The following is a 16,524-nucleotide window of genomic DNA, read 5'->3' as shown; positions in this document are numbered from 1 at the left end:
GGATGCACTATTTATACTTGGAGTAATTTATGTGAGAGTTTTTTTTTTATTAGACAGTAACTCTATAATTAAATCAGTCATTTCTAAAAGGACTTTATCCAATCTTTTTGCTAAAATCAATTTAGAACGCTATCATATTCTCACTTGAATACGCCTTTCTGATGATGGGGATTATTCCATGTATTTTATTCAGATCTATGCAGGCTTCACAATATTCACACCACTTCTCAGAGGGCCCTAATCCTGCAGTAAGGCGATTTTTATGGAGATGAGATTTTGAAATAAAGTCCATTCAGAAATTACTGATTCAAATATAAGTTTATTAGCAACATTCCACGTTATGCATACTTCAACTTTTTGTTTTACTTTGAATTGACGAAGATGTTAATATATGGACTATAATGGTTTTCAGTGACTTCTATAAATAAGGAAGCATAGAAAGTAATTTTTCACACGGTACAGTATGTATATTAACCTTCTGTATACCAACCTCTAAATGTAGGCCTACACCAATCTTATTACATGTATACCCCAGAATATGATGAAATGAGTACAAGTTTACAAAATGCCCTATGAAAAATTGGTACTATTTCTCTTTTATCGAGGAAACGTTTATATTATAAAGAAATTATCATTAACAGTTCTCTTTTTTCTTTCTAAATAATTTCTTTACAATTTATGCACACCTTTACTGTGTAGTGTCTGAATGGTCATTGCACTCACATGGCATTCTGTACTACACTTCCCATCCCTATTTCTCGGACATATCTTGCATCTCCCAACTTGTGCAGATGGCTAAGGCTGAAGACAACTCTCTTTGTAAATTGTAATTCTCTGGAGTCCATTTTTTTAACATTTCAAAAATGAACTGCACAAACTAAGCTGGGGATACTCACTCAGTGACACAAACAGGTACTGGACTGCTGCAATAATAATAATAATAATAATAATAATAATAATAATAATAATAATAATTAGAATATTAAAAATTGGGGTGTATATTGCAGGTATAGCAACCCAAGAAACGAATGTATAAGTGATTCATAAGAAATAAAATTGACATGAAATACAAAGTGCACACCAGTGATTTGTGCAGTCAGTTCACATAACTTAGAGTATCTTATATTTTCTTAGATGTTAGAATGAAATAATTTCCAACAAAATGATAATCTTTCAAACTTAAACAATAAAAAAAAAACATATAATATAAGAAAGTAATAGTGTGATTGGTGTACACAGTTACATTATGTGGTATACAAAAGTTTAACATTCTCCCTTACTTTTCATTGGATTCTGTCCATGATCATTTAGAATAATAACACAGTATTTCATTTTTTTTTTATTTAATTTATTTTGTTCCATAGAAGCTTTAAGATGTGGAACAGGTCAAGAGTTACACAAATTCTTGGCAAGATGAGGTGAGGCCGAGGATTCGCCACATATTACCTAACATTTGCCTTAATGTTGGGGAGAACCTCTGAAAAATCCATCCAGGTAATCAGTCCAAGCAGGAATCTAACCCAAGCCCGAGAGCAGCTGCAAATAGGTATAAAAATAATTAAAATGGTATAAAAAAGTATAAAACGATAGCAAGCAGATCAATTAAATTTTCATGCATAGGCAATTGAATTAAGACAATACCTAGCGAGCAGATTAATTCAATTTAAAGGCATAAACAATTAGTTGAACTACACAATAATTTAGGTATATAGCAAGCAGATTAATTCAATTTACAAGTTTAGATATTTTATCAAACAAATTTAATGAATTATAGCATATAGAATTCATCACTTAAGCTTATACAAAAATACACAATACATTGCAAGTAGAGTAATTCACTTTACAAGCATTAACAAATATTTGTGTACACCATAACCACTATCCCACAACAAAATGAAGCGTCCAAATTCATGCTGTTCAAATCGCTTCTTAATTCTAATCTCATTGAAAATGCGAGAGTCATGGGCACTTCCTCTTCAACGTGCCACTATATCCAGAATTTGGAAACTTGCATCACTTATAACCTTAAATGAATAAGGTAATATATGTGTTAACTAGCAATTTCATAAAGGAATTTCTATAAAAAATTAAAACTGGTAAAAAAAACTATCATGTGGGTACACAAATGAAAGCTACGAATGTGATTTGTCACTCATATAAGTGAATTGTATCCCTTTTTTGTGCTATTTTTTGTAAAAAAATTTGAAGTTTTTTAACTAAGCAATAGTTTTTATTCTTTGAGTTTTTTTCATTCTGATATTTAGAGCTGCTAACAGCCTACAGCAGTTGTGTAAGCATGCCACTCTGAAGTTAAGACATCACAATATAAATTGCAACACTTTTATATAATGTCTCACCCATAACGCAAAAATTAACATTCCAGTAATTAATTTAAATTCTACGCCTATACTTTGGATTTTCTTTATGCTTTGCAAAAGTAACCTAAAACATGTACATGTAGCTAGTTAACCTATAAACTTGAAACATATTTCTATGAATCCATCATTATGATCCCATAATATTTTTCATAGTTTCATCTTCAGCATCACTAAACCGATAAAGGATGAGGAAATTTCGAGAGAAATTAAAAGCAGATCCTCAGTCTTATCCTGCATATGTAACCTAAAAGAGAGAATGTGATAAGCAAAGAAAAAATGTTACATTCAAGTATGCAAGCAGTACCATATAGTGTTAAAAAAGAAGAGACTGTCTAAAATGGAGTGTAAAAGGAAATACAACAACAAACTGAAACAACAAATTCTTAAAACACCTGAAAGAAATGAAAACATACCATCTCTAGAGAAATGAAAGTTATAGTTGAAACAGGTCATTTGGCAAGGCTGTAAGTAAAAATAATTACCACTGACCCCATCACAAAAAAGAGCTGTGATAAAAACAGTAACATAAAATGAATTATCAGGTTTCACAAAATATTTGTCTTTTCATAAGTAAGGCCTTCAGTAACATATGAAGCAATAGAAAAGGTGCTGTTTTTTTTATCAAAGAGATGATATTAGTTAAATTTATCTTAGGTTTGCTCATCTATGTATTATGTTGATGTATTGCTTGACCTTCTCGTAATTCTCCAGAAAAGCTACATTGAAGGAGGAACAATAGATCTTTGCTTCACTGACTTCCGTGACATAGGTATATACAGTAGGCCAAATAAACATGTGGTTTTAGTCAGCAGCCACAAATACTTTCAACATAAAAATCGTGTAATAGTTACTTGGGTACTGTTACTTACATACTGTAATGCACTGTTTTAGCTCCCACACTCCCACTTATTACCAATATAACACCATTTCTCTAATAATTCTCCCTGGACTTCTCGCATGTTATATTAGTAATTAGTTAGAAGGAGGGGGGGGGGGCAACATTGAGGCGATTTTTTTATTGTCTTCTTCAGTGTAGCTTTTCTGGAGAATTACAAATTACAAATCTTTTTCTTGTACCATTTAACTGAAATAATGTAATATAATGCATTACTATCTAAAATGTAAATAAAGTTATTAAAAGCTAAACTAGCACTGAGGTGGTTCTCTTCGTACTCTGCTTATACACCTTGCATATACGAATCTGTGATAGATTAGGTTAGATTATTTTTGGCTGTTATAATGCCTTGCATATATGACCAACTGCATCTCTACAAAAATATCTTACAAATTCAACGATTTTCAGTATCGAAATCATCGGAACTACCTCAGCGCTAGTTTCACCAAAATTTCAGCCTAGGTCTACATAACCTCTTACGGGTTGTAATTTCATTTACAGTACGTACCTGAACGTTTAATAGAGAATACCATCCTTTTCGGTTGATATATATTTGTGACAGTTCTCCTCCTACATTTGTTATGGGTATGTGCGTGCCATCTATGGCGCCAATAACCTAAAAATGATGAAATATCACAATAGGCCTACTGTACCAATATGGTACCGGTACAGTACAAATTTATCTAAGAAAGCATTCACATACAATATTCAAATCATGAAATATAATTACCTGAGGAAATCTTGCAATGTCGTCAAACTTTCTCGCAGTGTTATTCGTTTTTCTTCCCTAGGAAAACATACGTAACGAGGCGCAAGTCCAGTGATTGCTACTGACACATTCGTTATTATACATCTTACAGAAGCCTGACTAATGTTGTATACTTCATATTTTCTAAATATGTCCAATCTCGGTAGTTACGTCTTCCTCCTACGTCTCACATCACGAATTCGACGTACATAACCCACATTCACTGCATCATAACAGCCATCTTGCTAAGCTAGTCGGCCTCTAAACTACCCTACCGGCGGGGGCTAAAATTTAGCCAGCCAAACCCCTCTTAGTACACGTATTATCGCTAACACTAGTTTATGAATACGAAAAACGTTAGTTCGCTGATCATCCACCGGAAGTAGCTATTTAACCCGCTCTAAGAATGTCTATGAATAGGGCCCTTACTGTCTACAGGACCAGGCAAAGGCGAGTTTTCGAGTGTAACTGTCTACATGATCAAAGTAAGGCGAGTTTGCGAGTCTCACTGTCTACAGGACCAGGCAAAGGCGAGTTTTCGAGCATAACTGTCTACATGATCAAAGCAAGGCTAGTTTGCGAGTCTCACTGTGTACAGGACCAGGCAAAGGCGAGTTTTCGAGTGTAACTGTCTACATGATCAAAGTAAGGCGAGTTTGCGAGTCTTACTGTCTACAGGACCAGGCAAAGGCGAGTTTTCGAGTGTAACTGTCTACATGATCAAAGTAAGGCGAGTTTGCGAGTCTTACTGTCTACAGGACCAGGCAAAGGCACGTTTTCGAGTGTAACTGTCTACATGATCAAAGAAAGGCGAGTTTGCGAGTCTCACTGTATACAGGACCAGGCAAAGGCGAGTTTTCGAGCGTAGCTGTCTACATGATCAAAGTAAGGCGAGTTTCCAAGTCTCACTGTCTAAAGGACCAGGCAAAGGCGAGTTTTCGAGTGTAACTGTCTACATGATCAAAGTAAGGCGAGTTTCCGAGTCTCACTGTCTACATGACCAGGCGAAGGCGAGTTTTCGAGTGTAACTGTCTACATGATCAAAGCAAGGCGAGTTTCTGAGTCTCACTGTCTACATGACCAGGCGAAGGCGAGTTTTCGAGTGTAACTGTCTATATCAGACGTCTCCAAAAGCCTACTCGAAAGTAAGCCTCTCAACGGAACCGAAGCCAGTACGTAATGAGCACGCTCCGCCTCACCCATCCCCACCTGTACTGTAATCAATGTTTATGCGCAAACGAAGAGTAGTGGCGGACTACCATTATCATTGTGCTGGTCGGAGTGTTCCACGTTTCACAATGTCTTCTAATCATGGACGTAGTACATTCAAGGATGAAAGGGAAGAGAAATATTTTGTGTTTGTCGGGAGAATGTGAAATGCTTAATTTGTTCGAAAATTCTTAAGGGTGTGTTAAAATTCAACATGCGACGACAATACTCGACTCTTCACAAAGAATATCATACAATTACAGGCGTATTGGACATGTGAAAATAATTTATTTTTGGGCTATCTGTACAACTGTTGGTTATACATAATAATCAGTATATCACAAAACGTTTACACTCACTTCCCCATGACAAACATATAGTTTTTGGTTTAATTTTAGGTGAAATGCGTAGGCCTACAAATATTTTGATAAATTCAAAACAAGAAAATACAAATACAAATCACACATGTATCCTCAGTCTTAAAGAAAAAAAGCTTCTTGCTAGCTATGTTCTAGCTTGGAATATTGGAAAATCAATGAAGTCCTTTACAGAAGCATCATTTGTAAAATCGTGCATACAGAACGTTACTAAATTCTGTGTCCAGAACAAAGTCAAAGTTTAAGAAAATTAAATTGCTTCCAATTACAGCTCAGAGAAGGAATTTCAATATTGTAACTGTAATTAAATCTAAAGTCGAAACCACAATTAACCAGTTTGTAGCTTACTCACTTGCATTGGACGAAAGCACAGATAGAAATCACAAAGCTCACCTAGCCATTTTCATCCGAGGAGTTAGTGAACATCTTACTGTGTCTGAATGTCTTCTAGATGTAATTACAAAATACAACTGGAGAAGATCTTTTCCAGGCACTGAAAGGCGCTATAGAATAGAAGAGGTTGAATTTGCAATAGCTTGTGTCAATAGCAACAGACGGGGCTCCAGCTTCATATATGTCAAAATAATGTACAAACGTATGATATTTCTTATTATTTTGATGTTATTATTTGTAAACATAAGCAGACCGTTGCCGCGATCCCCACTGATCGCTCCCATCTGTTGAGGTACGAGTCTCTCCCCCTTCTCTACAGCACACTGTGTTCGGCGGGCAGTATCGGGATCACGAATGACTATATGCTTTTTGAAGACCTCTGGTCTACATGATCAAAGGAAAGCGAGTTTCTGAGTCTCACTGTCTACATGACTAGGCGAAGGCGAGTTTTCGCGTGTAACTGTCTACATGATCAAACTAAGGCGAGTTTCCGAGTCTCACTGTCTACATGACCAGGCGAAGGCGAGTTTTCGAGTGTAACTGTCTACATGATCAAAGCAAGGCGAGTTTCCGAGTCTCACTGTCTACATGACCAGGCGAAGGCGAGTTTTCGAGTGTAACTGTCTACATGATCAAAGTAAGGCGAGTTTCCGAGCCTCACTGTCTACATGACCAGGCGAAGGCGAGTTTTCGAGTGTAACTGTCTACATGATCAAAGTAAGGCGAGTTTCCGAGTCTCACTGTCTACATGACCAGGCGAAGGCGAGTTTTCGAGTGTAACTGTCTACATGGTCAAAGCAAGGCGAGTTTCCGAGTCTCACTGTCTACATGACCAGGCAAAGGCGAGTTTTCGACCAACCAGGAAACCTCTTTTTTCTCCCTCTCTTGCCTGCCCACAAATCCTTGCTACTATTAGGATAGAACATTCGGGAATATGCCGATAATGTAGGTAGCACTAGGTGCTGAAGAGTTGCCCGAGCGATCGAGCTGATGCGCACGGCTCACTGTATAATAGACCTCTTACTTCTTCAGAGAATTTTGTTTCTTTTTTCACTTAGTCAGCAAGGTTTCAGGGCATCTAGATTAACTTCCACTGCTATTCATTCAGTTTATAACGACATTTTGTGTTTTCTTGATGCTGGAGAGTACTTGTTTCAGCAGGACTTACGACATTTTTGATAGTATTTTGCTTTTTACAAAGTTTGAAAATTATGACATATGTCGGATATGGAATTGAATTTGTGGGAAGGAGGCACTATGGCCCAGCACTGCGACCTGTTACGATCTGTTGCTCTAGCTAAGTGCATTCCCAAACTCTCACCGTCTGACTACACAAAGGTTCGCTGCGTACAGAGATTTCGAGCCTGACTGGCAGGAGGTCTGAGCACTAAGCCACCGCAGGGGTCATCTGTAGGGTGACTATGAGTAATAAAATTGTATTAATAATGTTTGGCTAATAGGGTGCAATATGTTGAATTTATAAATTATTTGAATGGATATAAACCAAAATATGAATCTAAACAAACTTTCGGGGCTAATTTATATGAATAAGAATAAGATTTTAAGAAATAATTACACTAGAGTCCCGATTAATCAAATCGCGATTTTACTAATTTCCGGATTAACCAAATCCAGATGAAAAGAAAAATGAAATTTTGATTCTAGCATTTTGAAGATGCTACAATTAATTTATACTCTTTATTATGAACGAATTACTGTATTTGAAAAATACTTGGAATGTTCAGTTAGTGAAATTAAAGCATGTGTTTGAAAAATGTTTAGTTTACGTACTTTAAAATAAAGTTGTTCTTTTAACATATACAGTATGTAGTATATTAAACTATGTAAAGCAGCTATGTTTCCAGTTTAACCGAAATTTTGTTTAAACGAACCACTCTTTATCCCATAAAATTCGGTTAAACGAGACTGCAGTGTATTATCATTTTTATGACACTAATTATATTTTATAATTTCAACTTATAATTTATAATATTAGTGTTACGATCATTGGTTTAAGTTTATACAATTTATTGCTTGATAACTTTTAAAAATACCTGTTATTAAGTGTGTTAAAATATCGTTAAAAAATTGTTTGTGAAACTATGTTCATATAGTACGAGTATTGATAACTTTATTGTAGTATAATTTTGTACAATAGACTAATTCTGTAAATAAGCTTTGTTTTGACTTGTCTTATAGCTATAATTAATATTGAACAAGATAAATAAAATGTTCATTTGAATCAATAGATCTCCTACGGGACATAGACTTCCTATAATTATGATACAATGTATCTGTGTAACTACCACTTTTTCAGCACATCGGTCATCTTTCAGCATATATGTTACTAATTTCACACAGTTGTCACAAACGATAGTTAATATCCGAACTGAAGAAACACTTTAAGGTGACATATTATTACATACAATAATACGTATAGAAGTTGAAAATATTGTGATAAATCAAGGATGTTAATATAAATATTAGTTTTATGTAATAATTTTACTCAGAAGACAGCCTTTGGCATACTGTTTGTTGTACCCATTTCTTCTGAACTATGTAATTATATGAAACGTGATTATACTCAGCATTTAATATTTAATTGGAATATAGATGTAATAAACGATGTAAAATGTTTTCATTTAAAACATTCAGATTATTTATTTAGCATACTAGCAGTAGCCTCTAAGAAATTTGATACACTTTATAGCATAATACTGAATCAAATGCAACTATATGAACCTTGGAACATGTTATAAACAACAAATGTTTGCCAAAATAATTCAGTTTTCTACCAAAAAATTCTTATGTAAAAATTTGTAGCTTAGAAGAGATCTAAACAAATTACCTTAACATTAACGTAACCTTAGTTACCACCCGTCCCTTGAAAATCGACCGGTGTTGATTCCACGAATTAGCAGAGTGCGTCATCTCCATCCACGAATGCATTGATCCCCTCAGTATCCCGATCTTCGTAATCGCCTACGATGTCTTGTATACGACAGAGGAAACATCAGTGCTCTGGGGTTAAGTAACATTGAACGCGTAGTAGGCCTACTTGTGGCAGAAGGCAAGTGAAATAAAAATTATCTGGAATCTCTATTTGACTACCTAATTTTTTTACTATTTTCCTCTTTTTCTTTTAGCCATTGTCACCGCCACCACCACCACCACCACCACCACCACCACCACCACCACCACCACCACCACCACCACCACCACCACCACCACCACCACCACCACCACACTACAGGCTTGTTCCGGTTTCAAAAAAGGGGAATAAAATGTTTACTATTTATTTGTCCCTCCAACACTTCTTAAGCCGTCTGACCAGTGAATAGGGATTACATAGAATGGACACTGAGCGAATTTTGCTGTTTTGTTTTTCTGTACGTATACGCTCCATCAGCGTTTAGTTCCACTTTCAAGCGCTAGAGCTTAGTGTAATCGAGCACACGCTAGAGTTCCTGATAATAATTGAATATAAGAGTTGAGACACAGGATCCAAACATCGCCTATCTTCTTGCATAATCCAGTAACGACTTTGCTTTCAATAAATTCAAGTTAACAGCTTTTTCTTATTTCTCAGTGATAAACTGGTAATAATATTTATTTTTATATATGATAAATTATATTATAAAGTAATACAATATAAAATTATGTATGAAATTCATTTAATATTTGTATGCAATATATAGGCGTATGGTTTCACTTCTCGTAGGAGTTTTGTTTTCCCAATGTCAGTGGTATCAAATCATCACATATTTTAATTCTTGTTGGAGTGAACGTCTCAACTCTCATTATAAAGGAACTATTATAATCTAGACATTGCAGATAATGACGGATTTATTATTTCATCGGTCTAATTTATTTTATTTCAGTACGTAATATAACTAGATTTATTAATTGTATGTGTTATATTTCTGTTGTTTCGACTGCTAGCTGGTGTGATGCCAGTGCCAACTTTAGGAAGAAAGCAGAATCTCACGCTCAAACTAGTTTGAAGGTCATTGAAATCAGTCCTGCTATGTCAAAGGTACGGACGCGAAGTGTCCATACTTATAATTACCTACACGCTGGTCTGACATTACAAAACCGATCCTAAATTTAACAATTATTGCGCACATAGGACTAAGTCAATTATCATTATACGGTATGTGTCTTTTTCCTTATATAACTTACGTATAATATAATATGGACTGATTATGTGAAAATTTACTTCCAATGTCTTGCCTTCTATAATCAAATTGTATAACCACCTAAAGATATAAGAAAACGCTCTTAAGAAACTTGAATCTTTGTATGTCTTCTCATTAAAAACCAGAAACGCGTCGACTACATTCTGTCCGGGGCGTCGTATGTTCACCTCAGACTAATACAAATATATCGATGTCACGCCCTAGTTATTAGACAGAGCTAACGTAACATTTACAATACAAAGTTGACTCTAATATCTCGAAAATTATTTCATGTACAAAAAATTCATTACATGTATCACATGTCCCCTTCAATGTAGTTTAACTTGTAATTGTCGGTTTGTGTATATCTGAAATATTTTACATCGAAGGTGAAAGAGTTAAGTGGGCCACTCTGTATATTGAAAGCAAATAGGACCAAGGACAGTATCTTGTGGGACACCTACATTAATATTATTAATTTTGGTTACATGTGTTACCTGGTTAACTTTCAGCACTGGATCCCGGACTCATTTCGCAGGCATTATCACCTTCATATCATTCAGATGTTAGATAGTCATAGGAGTTGTTAAAGCGTCGTAAAATAACGAACTAAAATATTTTTAATTCTGTCTTGTTTAAAATATCTATATTTCAACGTCTCCTTTGTTCTGACTTTCTCGTTCAAAAGCCTATCCTTTAAATACTGCTGAGAAATTAAGAAGACTATATGTGGGTCAGCACACTACAAGCAAGCTATTCTTTCTTTACAGCTGAGGAGAGCATTACTAAGTTACTACATTATTTTGATTAAACCTTTCTCGTAAATTTAACTATTAAAAAGTTGTGCTGCATAAATATTGGCACGCTAACACCACCAGGCGACTGCCGACTGCTGCAAGATTTATGGCAACCCCTTCACATATAACGAGGGAGCAGTTGACTATATAAAGCTCCCTTAATGGCGCGCATGCTCATTGGAGATGGCAATTAATCCGAAGTGAGTTATGTTGCAGCGCAAAAGAAAGATAATGTTGGATGAAAAGGATGAGTACTGCAAGTTCCCACATCAAAAGGAGGTCTGTCATGGAAGTTTGCATGGAGTGGAAATTGTGGCAGTTATTTCTTTCAAAGGGAATAAATGAAAGTCATTTTTAGGACTTTTTCTTCACTTCCTACCTTCTCACATACTTTTCTTACAATGCTCGTTTTAATTTCTTAATAAATGAAAGGTAGAAAACATTTTGTGAAGAAAAATTAGACATAGAAATTCCGAAATATGTAGCCTATACTTTTCATAATTACAGACGCGTTATGCTTGGGATTCTTGAAGTTTTCCTATGAACACATGTAGCAACTGTTTACGTGGGGCAAAAAAAAAAAAATAGTACTCCAGACGCTTCATAGTATTTCCCTAAACTGTAAAAGTTAATGTAAAATTTCTTAAGTTTTATGGTGACTTGCTGTAATGTTGGATTTTGTCTACATTTTATGCCTATATTTTTCAATTAATTGCTTGAAATCTTGAGGATAAAGAAAACTAGTCAAGTAACTTAAAAAAGGAAGGTACACTCACGGTCTGTTGGCATACTAAAACACTTCTATTCATTGATTCATTCATTCATTCATTCATGATTGATTGATTGATTGATTAATTAATTAATTCATTCATTTATTTTTTTTTTTTGTTTTTCCTGTACTAGAAGAGTAATTTTTAGAAAGATTTAAAAATTGATAAATTTCAGTTTGACAACACTTTCACTATATTTGGCATAGTGATGAGTAAATCTGATAATAATGAATTACAAAATCTTCGACATTCATTTATAGTTTTCTGTTCAAGGGAGGTCCTTCACTGCTCACCCAGCATCCTCCAATCTTTCCTCTTTTCCGCCTTCATCTTAGTACCTGCATACGATCCAAATAATTCTGTCTTAATGTAGTCTATCATCTGATATCTTCTTCTGCTCCGAACTTTTCTCCCTTTCACAATTTCTTCCACCTTTATTTTTATCTTCCTGATCAGTTTCAGTGTTATTCTTTCTTCATCCACACTCCCTAGCACAGCTTAATTTCTTATTTTATCCCTGGGACAATTTTCTACCTTAAATGAGAATTTCTTTCCTACTCCAAAAATATTCAACTGCAAATTCTGAGGTAGAAATTATAGTAAAAAGCTCATCCTTGTATTATATTATTTTATTTTCACCATTGTGTGGATTTTGAGCATAAACCTAAGTACCTTAATCTTTTCTGAATTACTTGTTCCAAATTCAGGACAAAATTCAAAATTGCGATATAACTGGCATTCCACTGACGGAATATATAGTTTTTCATCTATTCTAGAACGGTTAAATGAAATCACAATGACTCAAAATTATCAATCGGAAAATAATTGATATAGCACTAACAATAATTCTAAGTATATATATATATTAAGGACCATTGAAGTATCAGTTTTTAATTCTCCACATTACCACAGTACAAATTTTCCAAGTACTTATGTTTTCTGTTCAGAAATAATTTCTAAGAGAACAACGCCGGTAATTTCCTTTAAAATTTCTAGTTCCGAAAAATAACAATAAAATGTATACATGTATGCACACAAATACACAAGCACATACTACATATTACATTATGTAGTATATGACATGACAGGACTCAACATAACATAACATAACATAACATAACATAACATAACATAACATAACATAACATAACATAACATAACATAACATAACACAACATAACATACTGTAACACAACATAATATAACATAACATAACATAACATAACACAACACAACATAACATACCATAACATAACATACTGTAACATAACATAACACAACATAACATAACACAACACAACATAACATACTGTAACATAACATAACATAACATAACACAACATAACATACTGTAACATAACATAACATAACATAACATACTGTAACATAACATAACATAACATAACATAACATAACATAACATAACATAACATAACATAACATAACATAACATAACATAACATAACATAACATAACACAATGTAGCATAGCATGGCATAGTACAGCACAGCACAGCACAGCATAACACAACATACATAATGTAACACAACATGACATAATATGTGACATAACATACAACAATGCATTACATACGCCTTATAAATGATAACCTAAGAATAAGTCTATTTCAAAATTTGAAGCTTGAGAAAAGTCACCTTTTACATTTGCCAATTATTCAAATTTCTTTCCATCAAACTAAGAAATGACTATGTTTGGTAGACAAGTTTCTCGTTCTAAGAAGAAGATATAGGAAAATTTTCTCATCATTTAAGAAGGAGAATGCAATAATCTTCCAGTCTTTGACAGACGTGATTAAAAATTAACATTTTCCTAAAGTTTGGTTACCTAATGCATAGTGGGGATAGTGAGAGTAAAGAATAAAGAGAAAAATTTTAGAATCGTGGATGAGAAAGTGGTCTGGTTGTTACACTAAAATGCACGTTGAATTTAACTGGCGATTTGATGGATCTTTCGTTCATTATTACCCTTTTGTGATACATCTGCACCTATAATCCATAGTTGTCACATGCCTCTCATACAAAAAAAATATACATATACATATATATATATATTCTCTATTCTCTGCAAATCATTGAAACCGTCAAAGAGTTATGATGAGTAAAACCACAGATAAAATAAAATTTTAATGAATACAGAGCAACGTTTTATTGGCTACACTGAAATGTATATGCAGGCTGCATTCATGTCACTCAGTTTTGTACTTTTAACCGTACAAAATGAAGCTACATGTGGCAAAATTATCTATAACATTCCCATAATAAGAAAATTACGATATCTAATAATACCTATCTAAGTTCATTTTAACTAATGGCAATGACAATTCTTCAGAAACGAGGAATAATGGAGGAACAGTAAAGTTAAGATCTGGAGTGCAAACAAATCCGATTATAATGTGAGAATCTTACGAAACTTGGTTCACTGTAGTTTTTACCTCTGCACTGTAAGTATTATATGGACACTTCTAATGTTCTAGTAAAAGCATATTCATGTAACATAAAACGATAATTTTAGTATTTGATTGGATAATACTTTTAAAATAGATATACTCTAAAATGTTTTATGTTTTCCAGCTGTTATCATTACTCAAGTGCAAGATATATGGTAAAATTCCTTATAGTACCCATATTTGCCTGATTTACCCTATTTCTTTTGTGTTTTATCTTTCTCCCACACCTCTATATTCCTTCTTAATCGTTCCATAGTTGTAAAACCTGTTTTACTAGATCTCACCGTGCTTATCGTATGCATATCCATTGTAGGGTTGAGATCTGGTGAAACTGCTGTCGACCAGGCATTATTTAATGTAATTTTCAGTGAAAAAATATCTGGTTACGTCTCTAGAAATTTAAATCGGTGGTAGATCTTCATGCAATGGTAGGAAAACACTACGTCATATAAAATGAAACGCACAATATACAGCAAAGGAGTAGATAGAAAGAGGAAAAAACCTAAACTTCTTAACTCTGAATGGACAAAATGATGGCTAACGGGAGGGAGACCATGTCTTACCCCTCCACCTTGCTTGTGCATTAAGTGGTTGACTCGCGAGTCAAGAAATACCGATTACTCTTTTCATGGAATATATGTCAGCTTCATTTTCAAGTTATTTTTTTCAAAAGGATCGAAAACATGAAAATGTTCTTTTGGGGCTCTTTAAGGATGGAGACATATTTTTTTTAATAATGGCTGCAGTAAGACCAAGCAGCCGATGAAGAATTACGTGGTGACTGATTATGATGATCTATTGGGAATAATGAATCGGAAATGTAGAAAAGAGAGAGATTGGAAGATCGGTTTGGTTTATAGAAGCGTGATATGGTAAATTTAAATTTACGAACTGCACTATTCATTTTTAACCAGAGTACATACATGTTCTGCCCATGGGCAGGTCTTTCACTGCAAACCCAGCATTCCCCAATCTTTCCTATTTTCTGCCTTCCTTTTAGTCTCCGCATATGATCCACATAGCTTAATGTCGTCTATCATCTGATATCTTCTTCTACCTCGAACTCTTCTCCCGCTCACCATTCCTTCCAGTGCATCATTCAGTAGGCAGTTTCTTCCCAGCCAGTGACCCAACGAATTCCTTTTTCTCTTTCTGATCAGTTTCAGCATCATTCTTTCTTTACCCACTCTTTCCAACGCAACTTTATTTCCCATTCAGCCTGCCCACTTCACACACTCCATTTTTGTCCATATCCACATTTCAAATGCTTCCTTTCGTTTCTCTTCATTTGGTCATAATATCCATGTTTCTCCCCCATATAATGCTACACTCCACAAAACGCACTTCAATATTTTCTTCCTTAGTTATTTTTCCAGAGTTCCGCAAAAGATGCTTCTTTTTCTATTAAAAGCTTCCTTCGCCATTCCTATCTTCCTTTTGATTTCCTGGCAGCAGCTCATGTTACTGCTTATAGTACATCCCAAGTATTTGAAGCTGTTCACTTGCTCTACTGCATCACTTAGAATTCGCAAGCTTACCTTCTTTATTTTTCTTGCGACAACCATGGTTTTCGTCCTGTTGTATTTATCTTCATTCCTCCGACTGCAAGTCTCTCGTGGCTCCGACTTAAAGAACGCAGAACTTTACACTCTTTGTCTTTACTCCTTCGAATTCTGCACACCTCAACACCAAATTACCTTTCGTCTCGTTTCTCTTATCTATACTCTAACCACGACGTAAATACCAGATCACTTATCTGTGGCACGCTAAATATACCTCTTCATAGAACATCTTGTTATTCCTCATCTTTAACAATATCCAACTCGCGTCAATGGAATTCCTTGTCACAAAGTATTAGGGGCTGCAAGACAACAAACACCTTTAAGAACAGCTTAAAAGATAACCTTATTAGCATTTCACTCCAACCATACTGATTTAAAATATTACTGACTACACTGTTACTTTTTTCTTTAGACATCATCTTGATTGTGCTGTATTTTCAAAATTGTCTCATAATAATCCCTTTCTATTATCTAATATCATTTGAAATATATTAACATTCTATGTATTTTAGTTTAATTCTGCTACACAGTTTATTTCAGTGTTTAATTAATAGTTCATAGTATTTTGTTGTTTAATTCGTAAATAACTCTTGTATACATGTAACTCTCATCTAAATCAAATTGTTGAATTCTTTGTAAGTTCATGCATATGTATATACACTTTTTGCTAGTTGAGTGGAAGAGAAGGCCTTACGGCCTTAACTCTGCCAGCTGAAATAAATCATTATTATTATTATTATTATTATTATT

The 16,524-nt window shown here is 34.5% G+C and overlaps 2 long non-coding RNA genes across 3 annotated transcripts in view; both read right to left on the bottom strand.

Moving 5' to 3' along the window:
• LOC138705637 (uncharacterized) overlaps nt 1-16,524 on the bottom strand; it is a 381,721-nt gene that overhangs the window by 57,872 nt on the left and 307,325 nt on the right. The gene's annotated exons all lie outside the window — the stretch shown is intronic.
• On the bottom strand, nt 566-4,449 carry LOC138705829 (uncharacterized). Of its 2 annotated transcripts, none has more exons than XR_011333823.1 (3): nt 4,004-4,449; nt 2,792-3,889; nt 566-1,536 (listed from the first exon to the last, which is right to left on the bottom strand). It is a non-coding gene; the product is annotated as an uncharacterized lncRNA (long non-coding RNA). The 2 variants fall into 2 exon arrangements; XR_011333822.1 differs by having other exon boundaries at nt 1,337-1,536; nt 3,782-3,889.

Source organism: Periplaneta americana, chromosome 9 (genome assembly GCF_040183065.1).
Source record: "Periplaneta americana isolate PAMFEO1 chromosome 9, P.americana_PAMFEO1_priV1, whole genome shotgun sequence".
Taxonomy (NCBI): Eukaryota; Metazoa; Arthropoda; class Insecta; order Blattodea; family Blattidae; genus Periplaneta; species Periplaneta americana.
Note: the sequence above shows the minus strand (reverse complement) of the source record. Positions and strands in the feature narration are given on the sequence as shown.